We start from the raw sequence: 15602 nt of genomic DNA on the forward strand, positions 1-15602 counted from the left end.
GTTATGTCGGGAACTTGCCTTATTGTAACAAGTGCTACAAACATCATCTTGGTGAATGTGGTAAACCATTTTGCGTCAAGTGTCAAATGAGTTGCCACGTAGCCCACGATTGTAGGAATACCGCCCCCGTTGCTTAAAAGGGGCCCAATGCACCAAGACCGGGTATTTGTTATGAATGTGGCCAACCGGGTCATTATAGGAATGCGTGCCCAAAGAAGAAATCTAACCCCAATACATGCGGCCAAGCTTTCAACATCAACATCGAGGAAGCCCGGGATGACAATGAACTTGTCACGGGTACGTTCCTTCTCAACGATTCTTATGTCTCTTGTTTATTCGATTCAGGTGCCGATAAGAGTTTTGTAAACAAGACTTTGACTCATTCTTTTAGCACTCCACCACTCCCACTAGATACTACTTATACCATTGAAGTGGCCAATGGAAAACTATTGAGTGCCGACAAATTTTATCGGGAGTGTGCGTTAAACTTAATGGGTAAAGAATTTGAAATTGACTTGATTCCTATAGAACTAGGGAGCTTCAATGTAATAGTTGGTATGGATTGGTTAGCCAAAATGAAATCTCACATCCTTTGTGATCTTAAAGCGATTCAAATTCCTTTTGAGAATGGTGAACCCTTGATTGTTTATGGCGATAAGAGTTGCACTGGACTCAACCTCGTCTCGTGCCTTAAAGTTGAAAAGTACCTTCGTAAAGGTTGTTTCGCGATTCTAGCCCACGTTAAGAAAATTGAGACCGACGAGAAGCATATCGATGATGTGCCAATTGTTAGTGACTTTTCCGATGTATTTCCCGACGAATTGCCGGGTCTTCCACCTCATCGACCGGTAGAATTCCAAATCGATCTTATTCCGGGAGCCGCACCTGTAGTACGAGCACCGTATAGACTTGCTCCATCCGAAATTCAAGAATTGCAGAGTTAAATCCAACAACCACTTGACCGTGGTTTTATCCAATCTAGCCACTCACCATAGGGTGCTCTAATTTTATTCGTTAAGAAGAAAGATGGATCCCTACGAATGTGTATCGACTATCGTGAACTAAATAAATTGACGGTTAAGAACTGATATTCTCTTCCATGCATCGATGACCTCTTTGATCAACTATAAGGATCTAGTGTATATTCGAAAATCGATCTCCGCTCGGGTTATCATCAATTAAGTGTTAAGGGGGAAGATGTCTCCAAAACCGCCTTCCAGGCTTGTTATGGTAGTTATAAGTTTCTTGTAATGCCATTCGATCTCACTAACGCACCGGCGGTGTTCATGGATCTTATGAACCGCGTGTGCAAACCATACCTCGATAAATTCATTATTGTTTTCATCGATGATATTTTGGTCTATTCTAAAAGCGAAGAAGAGCACGAACAACATCTTCGGCTTGTGCTTGAACTCTTGAGATAAGAACGACTCTTTGCCAAATTCTCCAAGTGTGAATTTTGGTTGAAGGAAGTTCAATTTCTTGGTCATGTTGTAAGTGATCAAGGTATTAAAGTTGATCCCGCAAAAATCAAAGCCATTAGCAAATGGGAGACCCCTACTACTCCTACCCACATTCGTCAATTCTTGGGTCTCGCCGGATACTATTGTAGATTCATTGAAAATTTCTCTTTAGTTGCTCGTCCCCTAACTGCGTTAACTCACAAAGGAAAGAAATTCATTTGGGCAACCGAGCAAGAATCCGCATTCCAAATCTTGAAGACAAAGCTGACCACCGCTCATATCTTGTCACTTCCCGAAGGCTATGATGATAACATGGTTTTGGGTGTGTATTGATGCAACGAAAGAAAGTCATTGCTAATGCCTCTCAACAACTAAAAATTCATGAACGGAACTACACGACACATGATCTCGAACTTGGAGCCGTTGTCTTTGCACTTAAAATGTGGAGACACTATCTTTATGGAACCAAGAGTACTATCTTCACCGATCACAAAAGCCTCCAACACATCTTCGACCAAAAGCAACTAAACATGAGACAACGACGGTGGATTGAAACCTTTAACGATTACGATTGTGTGATTCGTTACCATCCTGGAAAGGCAAATGTAGTAGTCGATGCCTTAAGTCGAAAAGAAAGAGCGGTGCCTCTTCGTGTCCGAGCTTTAAACATCACCATCCACACCAATCTCAATAGCTAAAATCGTGTAGCCCAAGACGAGGCTCTCAAGGATGAGAACATCTCTCGCGAACACTTGAACGTCCTCACCTTTCGATTCGAAGTTAAAGAAACCGAACTCCGATATTTTGCCGGAAGAATTTGGGTACCTAGTTATGGGGACCTACGAAGCCTTATTTTAGACCAAGCCCATAAGTCAAGATATTCGATTCACTCCGCTGCCAATAAGATGTACCACGACCTCAAATAACAGTATTGGTGGCCGAACATTAAAAGGGACGTCGCTACTTATGTTGGAAAATGCCTAACTTGCTCCAAGGTCAAATTCAAACATCAAAGACCGTCCGGACTACTTCAACAACCCGAAATCCCGCAATGGAAGTGGGAAAGGATAACGATGAATTTTATCACCAAACTACCAAAGACGGTGGGCGGCTACGATACTATTTAGGTTATTGTTGACCGTCTCACCAAATTTGCGCACTACCTAGCCATGAAGGAAATCGACAACATGGAAAAACTTGCACAACTTTACATTAAAGAGATCGTAGCCCGTCACGGTGTGCCTTTATCAATTATTTCCGACCGAGATCGCTGTTTTGTTTCTAGATTTTGGCGTACTTTGCAAGAAGCGTTGGGAACGCGTTTAGACATGAGCACCGCATATCATCCACAAACCGAGGGACAGAGCGTACACACAATTCAAACCTTGGAAGACATGCTACGAGCTTGCGTTATCGATTTTGGAAAAGCTTGTGACAAGCACTTGCCTCTCGTCGAATTCTCCTACAACAATAGTTATCACGCGAGTATTTACGCCGCACTATTCGAAGCATTATATGGCCGAAAATGTCGTTCACCTCTTTGTTGGGCCGAAGTAAGCGACTGATGTTATGTGAGGTGTATATGAAATAGCTTATATTTTACTAGGAAATACTATTAAATACGATACAATTTTACACAAGATATTTATTTATTTATAGAATGGATATACCTAAACCTTGCTACAACACTTATAGGCAGTGTACCTAATCGTACAGTAGTGTAGTTTTTAGTAAGTTCGGTTCGTTCCACAGGGAAATCTTTAAACAAAGCTTAACACTATATTAGTTTAAATTATAAAAATACAAATATATATATAAGTAATATTATTATTATAAAAGGGGGTTTTTACCGTTTAATGACCGGTTTATCGATTTTTAAAACTTTAGTCGCAGTTAAAACCTAATGTAAAATATTAAATAAATAAAAGACTTAATTTAAAGCGTAAAATAAATAACGATAATGAAATTGCAATAAATAAAAGTGCGATGAAATAAAATTGCGATAATTAAAAAGTGCGATAATTAAAAGTGCAATTAAATACAATGACGATAAATAAAAGCGCGATAATTAGAAGTGCAATTAAATATGAAAATAAAGGAATTATGCTTATTTAAACTTCCATAATCATGATGTTTGACGTGTTGATTTTAGTTTATTCCCATGGGTTAATTGTCCTTTGTCCTGGATTATTTAATATGTCAGTCTGGTTTTTGTCCATAACAGTTAATCAGTCATAAATATAAAGTGCGAGTGTCCTCGTCAAATTATCCTTATACCCGAAGTCAAATATTCCAACTAATTGGGGACTTAAACTGTAACAAGGTCTTAATACTTTGTTTAATAATTACACCAGGATATCGACTGCATGTAACCCAAGGTTTTAATACTCTGTTATCAATTATGCCAAGTGTCCTTATACATAATTTCACCCCTGTTTTAATAATTCCATAGACTATTAATCCATTCCCGTGTCCGGTTAAATGAACGATTATTCGTACATATAAATATCCCGCCCATCGTGTCCGATCGAGTGTATATGGTTATTTATAGGGACGTCCAATTGTAAATCTTTATATTAAAATTAACAAACTATCATTTAGTTAAACAAGTATAAAGCCCATTAATAGCCCATAATCTAATTTCCACAAGTGTCGTTCTTTTGTCCAAACCCCAATTATGGTACAAAGCCCAATTACCCAATTTTAATATTTTTAGTCCAACATCATGATTACTTCAACTTAAATAAGCATAATAATAATTTAGCTACAAGACATTAATGTAAAAAGGTTGAACATAACTTACAATGATTAAAAATAGTTTAGCGTTACACGGACAGAATTTCGACTTACACCCTTACAACATTCGCTAACATACCCTTATTATTGGAAATTAAAATTAAAATTAAAATTATAATATATATATATATATATATATATATATATATATATATATATATATATATATATACGTTGATGAATGAAGAGAAAAGGATGTGTTAAATGATGCACCAAAGCTCGAAATTTATAGGCATGTGAGCTGAAAAAGGGGCTCATGCGATCGAATGAGCTTTACTCTTCAAGGCCATGCAATCGCATGGCCAGCTGAGGAGGCTCACATGTTGTTGTTTTCTTCTGCCGACGGTTTTAATTAAATATATATAATATATAAATAATTTTAAGAATTAATTATATATTATATTATATTTATGTGCATAGTTGACTTGTAATTTTTAGTCCGTTGCGTCGAGCGTTGAGAGTTGACTCTGGTCCCGGTTCCGAATTTTCGAACGTCCTTGCGTATAATTTAATATCTTGTACTTTGCGTTTCGCGTCTTGTACTCTTGTAATTTTGAGACGTTTCTCATCAATAATTGGAACCTCTTTGATTGTACTTTGTACTTTTGAGCTTTTTGGTCGTTTGCGTCTTCAATTCGTTGAATCTGTCTTTTGTCTTCACCTTTTATTATTTAAACGAATATCACTTGTAAATAGAATAATTGCAACTAAAAGCTTATCTTTCTTGAGGGATAATGCTATGAAATATATGTTCGTTTTTAGCATTATCAAATATTCCCACACTTGAGCGTTGCTTGTCCTCAAGCAATATAGTCTTGAAATATACTAGAATCACTTCTTTATTCTTCACACTTTGTACATCAGTGATTTCTATACGGCGGTATAAACAATGGTAGTAACGATGTGGTTTACAGTCCCACATGACTATAAAATTTAGATCCATTAGGGAAATTGGATCTTTATGAAAACATTTGATCTTTTTGAAAATTAAATCAAGCTTTTACCCTAGATAAGTTTTCCGGAATAACCCTTCACCGGTGTTTGCAAATTCTTTTTGTGGGTTTGGAGGGTTTCAGTTTTGAAAATTTTAGCTCAAAACTTGTGGTTTTGTGTCACCCACTTTCTAACCTTGTATTGGGAAAGCAACACTTCCAGTATACTTGCTCCGAATATTACCTTTCGATAAACTACCATCCGGTTGTAAAGAAAAGCGTTGAACAAGCAACTGTTAAGGCAATGTCCCCTGACATGCTTTTAATTATGGTCTATAACGTGTCGGACGCAATTACTATCCTTTGTAGGAGCAATAGTAAAGCTCACCCTTATAATTTTCCAGTCTGGCACAAGGTCCTGCCTTTGACCATGCTATGCAACCACCGTTCTTTCGGTTGACACCCGATTTGGTTCAGGTGACCTAATGAATTCCAGGTGAATTCCTAGGATTTTACGTTCAATGGTAATGAACGCATTGAAAAATGGGTTTTCAGAAAACAAATCGGTTTGAAATTTTGATCAAAATATTTTCTCGTTCAAGCTCGAGTTTAGATATCATTGAATTCCATGAGTTTGTAATTCTCAATCTTTAAGGTCAATCTCAAGGATTGAGTAATATCAGTCTTAAAAGCTGATTTTTGATCTTTAAAGGAGATTATCCTTTCTGGGGATCTGATTCATTAGTCTTATCCAGCTAATTTGCACGGCGTCCTCCCCATTTTACGAGACAGATCCTCTCATGGTTAGGATAAGTCTGACCACTTGGCGACCCTGTTTGATACTGAGGTCCATGGATTTCCTGCTGATTTTAGTGATGACTTTTCTACATTTTTCGTCAACCTACAGCTGGTCTGGACGACAACTTCATGACCTAAATCAAGAGGCGCGTTTCTTTTTTGGAAGACTTTACTTCCTTTTAATGATGGAATTGATTCATCGTGTAGATCCATCTTTCTTTCATTTATATTACAGTAAATCGGGTAAAACTGATTAAAATCGTCCAAAATAAAAGTATCTTCAGTTATTTGTTACAAAAATATGTGTGATATATGTTTTAAATAACTTGGTAAATTTTCCCACACTTGGCTTTTATTTTCCTTTTTATTGTCCTCTATTCCATTTTAAATGAATTCTAACATTTTGGGTTGTTTCTCAATTTATGTCCTTTCCGAGGTAACAATAATTTCGGTGTTAACACCTAGTTTTATCGTTTATAAATATGTATAAACATGATTTTGAATTCATTTAATTGAAAATTTTGAAAAATTTTACTAGAATTGGGTATTCAGTATATAAGACTAGGGCTGTTCTTTATTATCAGAGAGCACTAGATTCTAATACAACTACTGGGTTACTAGTATTTTTAATAGTAACCAAGTGTATATGTTAAAATTTTTTTAAATTCCGAAAGAATTTAACCCCTTCCCACACTTAAGATTTTGCAATGCCCTCATTTGCAAGAAATCAGTAACATTTTAAATTATTGAGGGTGATTAGCGTAGAAAAATGATTAAATTTTACCAAAGTTTCCAAACATATTGGCGTTTGTTTGCTGAATGATAAATGGTGCACATCATTTGTTCATTCCGTCTTGTTGTTACATCACATTTATTTTTCATTTTGTCGTCAAAATTACTAGCTTTTGCTGAACTTAATGCCAGTCTTTGAAAATTGTGCTATTTTACCCTGTTTTGTACAATTGACAATATATATACAATACAAATATAAACATGTATGACAATTTGAAATGGGACTTAATATCCCACTTTCAAATCCTAAATGTGAAATATTAGTACACAATAATAATAAAAATGATAAAAATTACATAAATATATCCAATAACGTAAGTTTAAACATGAATAAGTAAAAAGATAAAAACATAAAAATCATAAAAATAACTAATGGAACTAAATCAGTCTGGATAGGGGTTCCAGTTCATCTCGTCAGGTGGGTTCCATTGTTGGTTATAGGTGTTCTGATAGGCTTGGTTATAGTCATGCCGGTTAAAGGGTGGTCGGATGTCGGGGTTGTGTGTCGGAAAATGAGCAGGTCGAGTAGGCACGTAATTATTTGGTACCTGATATGATAGCTGGCTCATGATTTGGTGCTGATGAACTAACCAGCTATCGTGTTGGCGTCGCCTATAATCCTCGTATACTCGCTCGGAGTTCCACTGCTCGTACATACTATGTCTGGCCACGCTCGTCATTGCTTCCTCATCTATACGAACGTGGATGTCAAGAATAGCATCTCGAAAGATATCCCTAATGTCTTCCGCTTCCTGCATTTCCTCGTCTGAGCCTCTCTCTACCTGTGGATGATTACCTTCATAGGGCAATGCCTGGTTGCGTCTACTCTTCAATACTTTAGCACCCACATAAACCCGCAATCCTATGGTCTCATCATGTTCTCTACAAATCTGTAATGGACCCCTTGGTTCCTATCAACACCTAAATACTCTCCAATGAGAGTAACAAAAATACCTCCTCCTATTATACTCCTGTTCTGCATTCCTTCTACCATTTTAGAAAAATAAAAACTAACACAGTAAGGGATATTAACAAAGCTTCTCGGGTCTCGAATACACTTTAGGTAAAATAAATCATGTAAGGTCATTTTCTCCTTATTGTGACCTCTCTGTGTAATCGAGTTAGCCAAAAATCTATGAATTACATGAAGCTCGGCTTTGTTAATATGTAAGTAGGAGTGTTTTCCTCCTAGTGTAAAAACATTATAGTTTGACATACGCCTCCAAACGGCGTTCACGTCAAAGTTCCTATCTACCCTTTCACCACGATAAATCAAACTCATACAATCGGGTAGTAGCAATTCACTAGGAGTGTAAATCTGTAATGCCCTGGCCATGTCCATCATGGACATTCTGTACATCCTACCGCCAAGGATAAATCTAAGAAAACTTCTATCATCTAACCTATCTACATCTACATTTAACGCTATTGTACTCATCAACTCAACACACCATTCCTTATATACAGGTCTACGAATGGTGAAAAGACGTTCCCAATCTGTAAAAGAAGAACTGCCATACCTTTGAATTAAATGCTGTCTAACACGGCCAGCTAGATGGACCGTTTCCAAAGGATTCCAAGCAATTACCCTCGGCACCTCTACCTCTTCTGTTACTAATTTGAATTTATTACTTTGATATGATGGGTAATCTCTCCATCGTCTATCGAATCTCAGATTAGGATGCAATGTGTGTTCCTGAATTGTTGGCTATTCTACAGGCGGATGCGGGTGAAATACTATGAATTCATTAGGTAACTGTAGTGGATCATAATAAGGTACGTGCTGATCAGGCTGTTGTTGTGGTTCCTGTTGTGGTACTTGTTCAGGTTCTGGCTCGTATTGCATTTCTGGTTCTGGTTCTGGAGCTGGAGCCGGTCGTCTAGATGATGATGATCCTGAACCTCCAGTATCGGCTTTCTTCTTTGAAAAGCTTTTGAACAATTTCATGATTAGAGCGAGAAATTTGAAGAATTACGGTGAATTTTGGTGAAATTTTGAGAGTATTTTGGGGTATTTTCGTGTATTTGTGTGTGTTGTGGTGTGAAGAACAGCTCGCTGAAAGTTTTTGATCCTGGCCAGTTTTTCAGCTCCATGCGATCGCATGGAGTTGAAGTGTAAACCCCATGCGATCGCATGAGGGTCCGGGTACAGTAATTTTGGCTTTTTTTTTTAAAAAAAAAAAAAAAAACCTTATACTTAATAAAACATAAAATTAATAAATTTTTAAAATTTGTTTCTTTTTAGGATGAGGGCGTTTCGGATCGTTGTCCTAGTCCGTCCCTTGACAAAATTTTAAAATTTGTCAATTCAAAGCGCGGTTTTAAAAATAAAGATTTTTGGGTTTTTTTAAATGTTTTTGGCATACTTTAATTCAATAAGATTAAAGATAATGATAATAAAAGTCCTCGTCCCTCCTTCGGGTAAAGCAATTTCGGTTCAACAACCTAGTCTTCAACTCACGACGAATTTTAAGAATCATATTTTTAACTTAGCGAAATAAAGTAAATTTTTGTTTTTAAATTCACATCAAACTTAAATTTAAAATGCATAAAATTAAAAATTCATATTAAAAATTTACACCAAACTTAAATTATATTTTTGTTTTTATACATACAAACTTATATTAAAAATATTAATTTTTCAAATATTTACAATTTTAAATATATTGATTTAAAAAGTTTACAATATTATTTTAATATTAATTTTAAAAACAAAGTAAAAATAAAATTAAAAATCTTTTTGGTCTTTTATCCCACTTTAATTAATCAAATATTATCAAAAATATACGCCCCTCTTTTCGGTAAAGTAATTTCGGTTCAAATACCTAATTTAACTCATGACGAATTTTTGAAATATTTTGGGTTGATTGATTAAAGATATTTATACCTTAAGAATAAACGGTAAATTTCGCAGTGATGTAATAAATTTTTGTATGATATCAATAATTTTGGTCGCAAGACCTAATTTTATTGAATACCAATTTAATACTTTATAGTGAACAAATTAGCATTTATTATCAAAAGGTTAAAAATAAAAATAAAAATAAAAATGAAAACTGTACATACTTACCTGTGAGAAAGATTTCTTAATGATATGCTCTAGCCCACTCATAAGATAGTCGGACTAATTGGTTTTCCATAGCTACATAGGCGTAACCTCGAGCATTTAACATTTTTTCTTCTAAACATATGAACGGTCCATCTCTGCATAAAGTAACGAATTCGGTATTTGAATATGTCTGATTCGTCGAGCATTTTCCTTCGTGTGACCATTTTCCGCATTTGTGATATCTTTCAAGGTGTCGTGATCTCCTTTTCGCTGCGGATTTTGATTTTCCTTTACCAAATTGTAACTTATTATTTTCGCATCTGGATTCTTTTCTTACTCCGTGCAATTTACTTTTGATTAATGATACTATTTCACTTGGAAGGGTGTCATTATTACGTTTAGTGATCAAAGCGTGTACCATTAGACCATGGTTTAATTCACAGGAAGTCTTTATCTCGTAAAACCTAAAAAAAATAAAAATTCAGAATGGGGGGAGAAGATTAGTTCTTTAGGGTCTGCTAGGGAAAGACCATTCGGGTTCCATTTTCGAGAACTACATAAAAACATAAAATCTAATTCTAACAGAAATACATATTATCCTTTAAAGACTTGATTCTCCCCACACTTAGTTAGCTGTGGTGTCTAAATTGTGATTAACTTCGTTGTCAACTTCCATCGGACTATCTATGTAATGTTTAACTCTGTGACCATTAACCTTAAATTCAATCCCATTTGAATTTATTAATTCTACTGTTCCGTACGGGAAAACTCTTTTGACTATGAATGGTCCAGACCATCTTGATTTCAATTTTCCAGGAAATAGCTTGAATCGTGAATTGAAAAGAAGAACTCTGTCTCCTTCTTTAAATTCTTTTGAACTTCTGATTCTTTTATCATGCCATTTCTTCGTTCTTTCTTTATAGATTAACGAATTTTCGTATGCTTCATGTCTTAATTTTTCTAATTCGTTTAATTGACTTAACCGTAGACGTCTAGCTTCATGTAAATCAAGATTACATGTCTTCAAAGCCCAAAATGCTTTGTGTTCAATTTCTACTGGAAGATGACATGCTTTTCCGTAAACGAGTCTAAAAGGTGTGGTTCCAATTGGAGTTTTGTAGGCTGTTCTAAAAGCCCAGAGTGCATCCTCCAATTTTATGGACCATTTCTCCGGATTTGATCCTACGGTTTTCTCCAGAATGCGTTTTAAAGCTCGGTTGGTATTTTTAACTTGTCCACTTGTTTGTGGATGATATGCGGTGGAGATTTTATGAGTACCCCGATCACTTATTAAAGCTTTCGGTGTTCCAAACCTTGCAAAAAGATGTTTTAAAAAGTTGACTACAACTCGTGCATCATTAGTTGGGAGAGCTTGTGCTTCCGCCCATTTAGATACATAATCAATGGCTACGAGAATGTAGAGATTATTATGAGATTTTGGAAATGGACCCATAAAGTCAATACCCCAAATGTCAAATACTTCACATACTTGAATGACATTTTGTGGCATTTCATCACGTTGACTTATTTTTCCGGCCCTTTGACATGCATCACAGGATTTGCAAAGAAGGTGTGCGTCTTTGTAAATTGTAGGCCAATAGAATCCAACATCATAAACTTTTCTTGCTGTGAGCTAAGGCCCATAATGCCCTCCTGGTGGTCATGTGTGACAATGGTTTAAGATTTGACTAGCTTCATTTTCGAATACACATCGGCGTATTATTCCATCGGAACAACTTTTAAACAAATGTGGATCTTTCCAGAAATAGTGTTTTATATCACTAAAGAATTTCTTTCGTTTTTGGTACGACAATCCTTTTTCAAGGAATCCACATACTAAGTAGTTTGCATAGCCTGCAAACCATGGAATTTCATTATAATCTATCTTCAATAGATATTCATCAAGAAAGTTGTCTTGTATGGCTGATTCATTTAGAACTTCTAATTCAGGATTTTCAAGACGAGAAAGATGATCAGCGGCGAGATTTTCTGCTCCTTTTTTATCTCGGATTTCAATATCAAACTCTTGTAAGAGTAAGATCCAATGGATTAATCTTGGTTTGGCATCTTGTTTCGAAAATAGGTATCTAAGAGCAGAATGGTCGGTATAGACCACCGTTTTAGCTAGAACGAGATATGAACGAAATTTGTCAAAAGCAAAGACAATAGCAAGGAGTTCTTTTTCAGTAGTTGTGTAATTTGTTTGTGCTCCTTGTAACATCTTACTAGCATAATAAATAGGTTGAAATTATTTTTTAATCCTTTGTCCTAAAACGGCTCCCATTGCAAAATCACTTGCATCGCACATTAGTTCAAACGGTAAATTCAAATTTGGAGTTATCATGATCGGCGTATTAGTGAGTTTTTCTTTAAGAATATTAAAATATTTGATGCATTCATCTGAAAAGATGAATGGAGCATCCTTTTCTAGGGGTTTATTCACAGGAGTGGCAATTTTAGAAAAATCTTTTATGAAACGTCGGTAAAAACCGGCATGCCCTAGAAAACTCCTAACTCCTCTAACATTGGTGGGATGTGGAAGTTTAGCAATTACATCTACTATAGCTCTATCCACTTCAATTCCTTCCTTTGAAATTTTATGTCCAAGAACGATGCCTTCTTTAACCATGAAATGGCATTTCTCCCAATTAAGTACTAGATTTGATTGTTCGCATCTAATAAGCATTCGTTCAAGATTAACTAGACATGATTCAAATGTATCACCGAAGACTGAAAAGTCATCCATGAAAACTTCCATGCATTCTTCTATCATGTTGTGAAAAATCGCCATCATGCACCTTTGAAAGGTTGCAGGGGCATTGCAAAGTCCAAATGGCATGCGTTTGTAAGCAAAAGTACCATAAGGGCACGTGAACGTGGTTTTTTCTTGGTCCTCGGGTGCTATTGGAATTTAAAAATATCCGGAAAAACCATCAAGGAAACAATAGTAACAATTTTCGGCTAATCTTTCCAACATTTGATCAATAAAAGGTAAGGGAAAGTGATCTTTTCTGGTGGCGTCATTTAATTTTCTATAATCAATACAAACACGCCATCCTGTTACAGTCCTAGTAGGAATAAGCTCATTTTTCTCATTTGTGATGACAGTCATGCCACCCTTCTTAGGTACGCATTGAACTGGGCTTACCCATGGACTATCAGAAATTGGATAAATTAAACCTGCATCTAGCAGTTTAATAATTTCTTTCTTAACAACATCTTGCATATTAGGATTTAGTCTTCGTTGGCGTTGCACATACGTTTTATGACCTTCTTCCATAAGGATTTTATGTGTGCAATACGAAGGACTTATTCCTTTAATATCATGAATCTTCCATGCAATAACTGGTTTATGAGCTTTTAACACAGAAATGAGTTGAGATTTTTCATTTTCAGTAAGAGAAGGCGATATTATTACAGGTAATTCAGATTCACCATGTAAATAAGCGTATTCCAAATGGTTTGGAAGTGGCTTTAACTCTAATGTCGGAGGTTCTTCTATCGATGATTTATATCGATATCTGTCTTCTTCTTTTAGCATTTAAATTTCTTCTGTTGTTGGTTCATATCCATTAGCCATAAGTGTAGCTAACATTTCAGTTTCATCAATTGGTTCAGTACCTTCTCCTAAAGAACATTCTCCTGTTCCTTGTAATTCTGGAAATTCTTCTAACAATTCTGCATGTGATTCTATAGTTTGAATATAATAACATGTATCATCTGCAGATTGCGGTTATTGCATGACTCTATCAACTGAAAAGGTAACACTCTCGTCCTCTATACTTAGGGTTAGTTTCTTACCGAACACGTCTATTATTGCTTTAGCCGTGTTTAAGAATGGTTTTCCTAATATGAGAGGTACTCGAGAATCTTCTTCCATGTTCAGGATAACAAAATCTACCGGAAATACTAAAGTACCAACTTTAACTAGCATGTTCTCCATTATCCCTCTAGGATATTTTACTGATCTATCGGCTAGTTGTATGCTTATTCGTGTTGGTTTCAATTCTCCAAGGTCTAGTTTAGTGTATAGTGAATACGGCATTAAATTTATACTAGCACCTAAGTCTGCCAATGCTTCTATTGAACTAAGACTACCCAGAAAACATGGAATTGTGAAACTTCCTGGATCTGATAATTTTTCTGGTATCTTATTCAACAGCACTGCTGAACAATTAGCATTCATAGTAACAGTCGAGAGTTCTTCCATTTTCTTTCTATTCGAGATTAGATCTTTCAGAAATCTAGCATATCTAAGCATTCCTAAAATCAAATCAATGAAAGGAAGATTTACATTTATCTGTTTAAACATATCCAAGAATTTGGATTGCTCGGCTTCAAGTCTCTCTTTTCTCATTTTACTCGGGTAAGGAGGTGGTGGTTGGTATGGTTTAACATAAGGTTTAGCCTTAACTGTGTTATCTTCATTAACCTTTTCAACTACCGGTTCTTTTTCCTTATCTTGTTCAGGTTGTGGTTCTTGTGGAGTAGGAATAGCTTCCTCAGAAATTACAGGTATTTCAAGTGGTTTAAGTGTAATACCACTTCTTGTGGTAATGGCTTTAGCTGTTTCATTCCGGGGGTTAGCATTTGTATCACTAGGTAAGCTTCCCGGTTTTCTTTCACCTATTAACCTTGCTAGGTTGCTCACTTCTTGTTCCAAATTTTGAATAGAAGCTTGTTGATTTCTAAATGCTTGAGCATTTTGTTCATTGGTTTGTTTCTGAGATGTGAAAAACTGAGTTTGAGATTCAACTAGCTTCGTCATCATATCTTTTTTATCATCGGTTTGTAGTGGTTTGTTTTGAAAATTAGGTCTTTGCTGATTGTAAGTATTATTGGATACTTGTTGATTGTTAGGACCTTGTTGGTTGTTGTATGGAACATTTCGATTATAATTCTGGTTTTGATTGTAAATTGGTCTTGGCGGTTGATAATTATTCTGATAATTATTTCCAGGCCTTTGGTTTATGTATGAAACATTCTCTCTTTGTTCCATTGTTAATTCAATACTAAGACAATCTTTTGTCAAATGTGGTCCTCCACACTGCTCACAACTAATTCGTATTGAGTGAATATCTTTGGTCATCTTTTCCATTCGTCTCTCGACAGCATCTATCTTTGCAGAAATGGAATCTAAGTCATGGCTAGAATCGGCTCTAGCTGCTTTAGATGATCTAACGATATCTTTTTCTTGGTGCCACTCATGTGAGTGGGAAGCAGTGTTATCAATAATCTTATAAGCATCAGTTTCTGTTTTCTTCATAATAGAACCACCAGCTGCTATATCTATGTCTTTCCTTGTAGTGATGTCGCATCCTTGGTAGAATATTTGTACTATTTGACAGGTGTCTAAACCATGTTGCGGACATCCTCTCCATAACTTTCCAAATCTTGTCCATGCCTCATATAGAGTTTCATTTAGCTTCTGTGTGAAATTAACAATTTCTCCTTGAAGTCTTACGGCTTTGGATACCGGAAAGAATTGTTTAAGAAATTTTTCAACTAAAACGTCCCATGTATCAATCGCCCCTTCAGGTAACGATTCTAACCAATCTTTTGATTCTCCTTTTAAAGTTCAGGGAAATAACATGAGATATATCTGTTCATCCTCAACTTCTCTTATTTTAAATAGAGTGCAGATCCTATTAAAGGTACGAAGATGTTCATTTGGATCTTCCTTCGGCGCACCACTAAATTGGCATTGATTAGTCACCATATGTAGAATTTGTCCTTTGATTTCATAATCTGGCGCATTAATGTCTGGATGAG

General features: G+C 35.8%; 1 non-coding gene across 1 annotated transcript; it reads left to right on the plus strand.

The window, feature by feature from the left end:
• Positions 1 to 15184: 15184 nt before the first annotated feature.
• Positions 15185 to 15291, plus strand: LOC139850746 (small nucleolar RNA R71). The gene has a single exon (XR_011760127.1). It is a non-coding gene; the product is annotated as a small nucleolar RNA R71 (small nucleolar RNA).
• Positions 15292 to 15602: the final 311 nt, after the last annotated feature.

This window comes from Rutidosis leptorrhynchoides, chromosome 5 (assembly GCF_046630445.1).
Source record: "Rutidosis leptorrhynchoides isolate AG116_Rl617_1_P2 chromosome 5, CSIRO_AGI_Rlap_v1, whole genome shotgun sequence".
In the NCBI taxonomy this organism is placed as follows: Eukaryota; Viridiplantae; Streptophyta; class Magnoliopsida; order Asterales; family Asteraceae; genus Rutidosis; species Rutidosis leptorrhynchoides.